General features: G+C 44.3%; 1 non-coding gene across 1 annotated transcript; it reads right to left on the bottom strand.

Moving 5' to 3' along the window:
- Positions 1–229: 229 nt before the first annotated feature.
- LOC126014915 (U2 spliceosomal RNA) lies at positions 230–413 on the bottom strand. The gene has a single exon (XR_007497863.1). It is a non-coding gene; the product is annotated as a U2 spliceosomal RNA (small nuclear RNA).
- Positions 414–6347: the final 5934 nt, after the last annotated feature.

A 6347-nucleotide genomic window follows, 5' to 3' on the forward strand; every position in this document is an offset into this window, starting at 1 on the left:
CTGGTGCTTAGGCTAGTGAACTTAATGACACCAGGGCTGCCCCAGCAGTGCTCAGAGGTTCTGTGGTACCTGGGGATCAAGTTGAATTGTGTTCTATCTCTTGAGCTGTCTTCCTGTTCCTTCTGATACTTTTATATTTATTTATTTTTATTTTTTGAAAGTAGAAGAGAATTTGGATCACACCTTGTGGCATTCAGGGGTCACTCTGTTTTCTTTTTGTTTTGTTTTGTTTTTGTGCACCATTCCTGGAGGTACTGCAATACCAGGTCAATGTGTGGAATGGACAGAGCAAGCTCCTATTTCAGTGCCAAAAATCCATTTAATATATTGTCGTCGGATAGACAACATATCAGATATTAAACTGATAAGTACAGATACTACACTTGATCTTAGTCAAAAGGCCAAGAAGCGATGTGGGGGCCAGTCTTCATGGTACTTGGGAGGCCAAATTCAGTTCTGGGGATGAAAGTGGAGTCAACCAAGATAACAACCTTAACCCCAATACTATCTCTTCTACCGCGCACATCCTCTTTTTTTTGGGGGGGGGCCACACCCAGTGGTGCTCAGGGGTTACTCCTGGCTATCTGCTCGGAAATAGCTCCTGGCAGGCATGGGGGACCATATGGGACACCGGGATTTGAACCAACCACCTTAGGTCCTGGATCAGCTGCTTGCAAGGCAAACACCGCTATGCTATCTCTCTGGGCCCACATCCTCTTTATTTTATGCTTTTGTTTTTGTTTTGGGGCCACACCCAATGGCACTCAAGGGTAACTCCTGGCTCTGCACTCAGAAATTGCTCCTGGCAGGCTCAGGGGATCATATGGGATGCCAGGGATCTGGGATCGAACCAGGGTTGGTCTTGTGCAAGGCAAACACCCTACCCACCCTACCCACTGTATTATCTATCGCTCTGGCTCCCTACAAACACTTTTTTTTTTTTTTTTTGGTTTTTGGGCCACACCCAGCGGTGCTCAGGGATTACTCCTGGCTGTCTACTCAGAAATACTCCTGGCAGGCACGGGGGACCATATGGGACACCGGGATTCGAACCAACCACCTGTGGTCCTGGATCAGCTGCTTGCAAGGCAAACGCCGCTGTGCTATCTCTCTGGGCCCCCCTACAAACACTTTTTAAACAATATTGGGAGTAGAGTGATAGTACAGAGGGTAGAGCATTTGCCTTGCATGCAGCTAATTTGGGTTCAATCTCCAGCATCCCGTATGGTCATCTGAGGGATTGAAGTGATAATACAGCAGGCAGGACATTTACCATATATGCACTCAACCTGGGTTAGATCTCCAGAATCTTATATGGTCCTTCTTGCACTATCAGAAATAATTCCTGAGTAAAGAGCCAGGGGTAATCCTTAGCATTACTGAGTATGACCCCCAAACCAAAAAATAAATAAATAAATCAAATAAAACAAAATTGGGGTCAAAGACAATGGGTAGGGTGCTTACCTTGTTTTCAACCAATCCAGGTTTGATCCCTGATACCCTATCTGGCTCCTAAGTTCAGAGTCAGGATAAGCCCTAAACACAGCTGGGTGTGCCCCCCCAATAAATAAAATTTAAATTAGATTGCACATCAACAAATAAATAGATAAATATTTATTAAATAAATTGTATTAAATAAATGAATAAAAACTTCTATTCCCAGTGAACTGGAAAGATAGTATAGGAATTAAAGTGATTTTCTTACACTTTAAGAGACCCTCTGAGTACCACCAGGAGTAATCCCTGAGCACAGAGCCAAAGTGGAGTAAACTCTATACCACTGGATATGGTTCATTCATCTGTAGTTTTGCATTTGAAAAACTGGTATCCATTTTTATTTGTTTGAGGACACACCTGGAAGTGCCCAGGCTACTCCTAGCTCAGTGCTTGGTAGTTGCTTGTTGCATGAATGAAACCCAGATCACTAGCAGGCAAACTATGCACTCAACCCTGTGAGTTCTCTCTTCTGCCCCACAGGCAGGATATCAATTCAGGCCATTCTTTTTGAAGGATGATCTCCTGGGTTCTCTTCCCTCAGTCTAAATTTCCCTGCTCATAATTATCAGAATCTACCCTAATAATATAATACTGACTTGATCCCCTCTATGAGTTCCTATCTCCAAATAATGATATTAATTATTATCATTGCCTTGAGGGCTGGTTGAGAGTCATTGGGAAGATTCACAGCAAGAAGATGGACTTGAAACTTTTTTTTTTACCTCCATGAAACCCTATCCTACCTTGAACCCTGTGCCCTGGCACCAAATTCTCCACTATGAGTGGCCAACGGCCAGCTCATTCAAGTGGATGTCCTTCAAAATAGGTAGGTTTCCTTGAAAGATAGGTTTTAGGGGCCAGAGCAATAGCACCGCAGGTAGGATATTTGCCTTGCATGCAGCCAACATAGATTTGATCACATGTCACTCTCATCTTCCCCCTTGAGATATAGATTTTACTATTTTCATGCTGGGTCATGTACTAAGGCTCTCTCTATCATTGGAGAAGCCCACATTCTCTCTTGAGCATGTTACTCATTCTCTTTTTTATCCTTTCCTTTCCCTTCCTCAGTACCTCAAAATAAAAATTTTTTACTTAAAAAAAAAAAAGGCAGGAACAACAGAATCAATACCCTATCTACAATAAGCTATACACAGAGGTGAACAGTTACACTAGCACTCTGGGGAGGGGGGGCAAAGGAGAGAGATATGGGACACATGCTGGGAAAAGGGGTGGAGGGAGAACAACACTGGTGGTAGGAATGGCCCTGATTCATTTTCACTATGTACCTTAAATATTACTGTAAAAGATTTGTTATTCACTTTTGGTCACAAAAATTATTATTTTTTTTTTTTTTGGTTTTTGGGCCACACCCGGTGACGCTCAGGGGTTACTCCTGGCTATATGCGCTCAGAAGTCGCTCCTGGCTTGGGGGACCATATGGGACGCCGGGGGATCGAACCGCGGTCCGTCTCCTAGGCTAGCACAGGTAAGGCAGGCACCTTACCTCCAGCGCCACCGCCCGGCCCCAACACAAAAATTATTTTTAAAGGGGCCGGGAGAGATAGCACAGTGGCGTTTGCCTTGCAAGCAGCCGATCCAGAACCTAAGGTGGTTGGCTCGAATCCCGGTGTCCCATATGGTCCCCCGTACCTGCCAGGAGCTATTTCTGAGCAGACAGCCAGGAGTAACCCCTGAGCACCGCCGGGTGTGACCCAAAAACCAAAAAAAAACCTATTTTTAAAGGGGCCGGAGAGATAGCACAGCGATGTTTGCCTTGTAAGCAGCCAACTCAGGGCCTAAGGTGTTTGGTTCGAATACCGGGTGTCCCATATGGTCCCCCGTGCCTGCCTGGAGCTATTTCTGAGCAGATAACCAGGAGTAACCCCTGAGCACTGCCAGGTGTGGCCCAAAAACCAATATATATATATATAATTAAAAAAGGCAGAATTTAGGGCCATATAGTATAATAAAACACATATCTTGCTTGTTATTAACTACAGTTTGATCCCAGACTACATATTGTCTCCTGAGCACTATGGGGGTGGAGGGAGTCATAGCCCTCAAGAATCACCAGGTATGGTCTAACAACCATCTTCTATCAAAAAAGGATTTGAAGAAAAGTTGGTTTGGGGAACATTATTTCAGGAAAGCACAAGTAAAATAGGAGGTGATCGGCTAGGAGGTGATTGGGGAGCATACTACATACATTAATGAATAGATTGCCTCTGTGGGGAAAACTGAGGAGGAGTCACCTACTCCTGAGAACTTGAAAGAGATGGTGGTGCCCTCAGCTCTCCAACTGGAAGCTAGGATCCACTGACTAACATAGGCCCCTTATTGATGTTATTATTGGGGGCACACCTGATTGTTCTCAGGGCTTACTCCTGGCTCCTTGCTCAGGAATAACTTCTGGCAGTGCTAAGGGACCATATGTGGTGCTAGGGATCAAATCCTGGTTGGTTGTGAAAGTACCCTACTCATTGTACTAACCCTATGGTCTCACCTTTTGATTTTAACTCTGCAAATCCAGTTGCCTGTCTTGTAATACTAGGCAACAGAGGGTTACAAGCTGGCTAGAGATTGTCTATAGGGATCTCTGAAATGGCCCTGGGTCCTGGAAGAAATAATTATCAGCTGTGTGACTTGGGGCAAGCTACAGAGCATGTTGTTGACTGGGCCAAGGAACCAGAGTGTCAAAATGTGAGCAGAAGGGCTAGGTATGTAGTGCTCCCTATTCCATCCAGCATAAGAGCCAACCCAGCCAGCATCAGGTACTTGATGCTCCCATAGATACTGGCAGAAAAGATGCCTCATAGCTTAGGGTGCAAATCTTTCCTTACTGATGACAACTCTGTTATTAAAAATTCTCAGGGGCCTTGCTCATGGAGGACCCCAAGGTCATGGTAGTGGTGTCATTTCTCAACTAGAGATGACAAGAGGGAGAATGCCCAGCCACAATCCCACCACCACCACCACTAAGGTGAGACTTTAGAGACTCTTTTTTAGAGTTATTCATGTAACAAATACCCATCTCCCAAAACAACTCTATGTAATGTCCAGGTTGTAAATGGTATAAATCTGAAGATGCTTCATAAGCGAGTATGTATACACAGACACACAGACACACATGTGACCTCTACCTGAGTGAAGGCCTAGAATAGGAACCCAGTGGGGCAGCCCCCCCACCCCAGCTGGAGGCAGAATGAAGATGACAGTTACACTACAGGTTCCTCTCCTCTCCTTATACCTCTTGACAGCAGCATCACCTACTATGCTCTCTTGCACTCAGCATATCAGTTAACTTTTGCCATTTGCAGAATTTATTAGTCAGTTGTTTATTTTCCAGTGGTGAGTGTGAAGATGTATGTGTGTGTCTATACTACAACACATGAACAATCACAGATGATTCTTTCCATCTCCAGTTATTGGCTATTGAAAATCAAACTCCTACTAACACTTGTGTGTGTCTCTTTTAGTGGATGTCACTGGCCATTTCTGTTGAGCTGAAGATCAGAAATATGTGGCAGGGTTTTATCATGTTAGTTTTATCAGGTTCTGCCCAACTGTGTCTCAAAGTGCTCACACCAATCAAAGCATACACTTAACTGTGATAATGAGCTGCATCATGGGGTCACTAACCATATTTTTTTAGAAAATTCTGGGCCAAACCCTGTGAAATTGAATGGTAGGTAATTTTGGTGTTCTCTCTTATTTGCAAAAATCTTATTGTAGATTGAGAAGTAATGAGGATCACTCACCAATAGCCACCATGTATATTATACTCTACAACCAAAGAGGCCATTTACTTGTGCATAAGACTTTATAGTTTACTCCCAAAAGACCACAGGGACATTGTAGAAAAACGGTGGACATATCATGGCCTTTACAAATGAGGGTGTGTAATGGGTACAAGGTCACATTCGAAGTATGATTTTATCCTCCACATTCCTAATGAGTGGTTCCAGAGTGAGATCCTGAGTCCATGGGATGCTTAGCACTGTTTATGTGTCATGAGAGAGCAAGGAGGATTCAGTGTGGTCCTTCTGCTCACTTGCTTTTCCAGCTTAGGCAACTTACCATTCCACTCCTGAGCCCAGTTTCTCCATCTGCAAAAGAGAGTGAAGATATGCTTTTTTTTTTTTTTCAGAGAACTATTGGCAGAATTGAATGAAATAGTGTGTAGAATAATCCTATAAACTTGTTTTTATAGCATAAAGAGACTGGGGGTTGGTGAGATAATTTAGTGGGGTAGGGTACTTGCCTTGCATGCATCTGCCCCAGGTTTGAGCCTCAGTCCAGCATATGGTCCCCTGAATACTTCCAGAAGTGATCCTTGAACACATAACCAGGAATAAGCCCTGGGCAGTGCCGATTGTAGTGCCTTTCAACCTCCAACTTCCAACCCCACCACAAAACACACATATAAACCTGATTCTTGCATTATGAATGTGTGTGCTTGAGCCTACAATGCTGGCACAGTGACCAGAAGTTCTTGTTCCTAGCATTACTCAGAGCAGAGCAGATCATACTCAGATCATATTATTTACTCTAATATCCCCCACACTCACACACACACACATGCTGCCCTCTCAGTGGAGAGAGACCTGCTATGGATGGGGCTGATCAGGCAGGCATCCTGGAAGCTCCCTAACCATAAACACATTTTTCAAATTCTTGTCCCTGTCCACCCAGCTGGCAGATGTTCAGGACATGACTTGATATTCTCAGGTGGGCAGGTCTACTCATACCTCAGGGCCTGAGGAGCCACATGTACTCATTGGTCCACTGGCTGAGCCCACTGAAGCCACTGAGGCTTTTAGATATGCCTTTCTTTGGCAGTGTGACTC

Source organism: Suncus etruscus, chromosome 7, assembly GCF_024139225.1.
Source record: "Suncus etruscus isolate mSunEtr1 chromosome 7, mSunEtr1.pri.cur, whole genome shotgun sequence".
NCBI lineage: Eukaryota > Metazoa > Chordata > Mammalia > Eulipotyphla > Soricidae > Suncus > Suncus etruscus.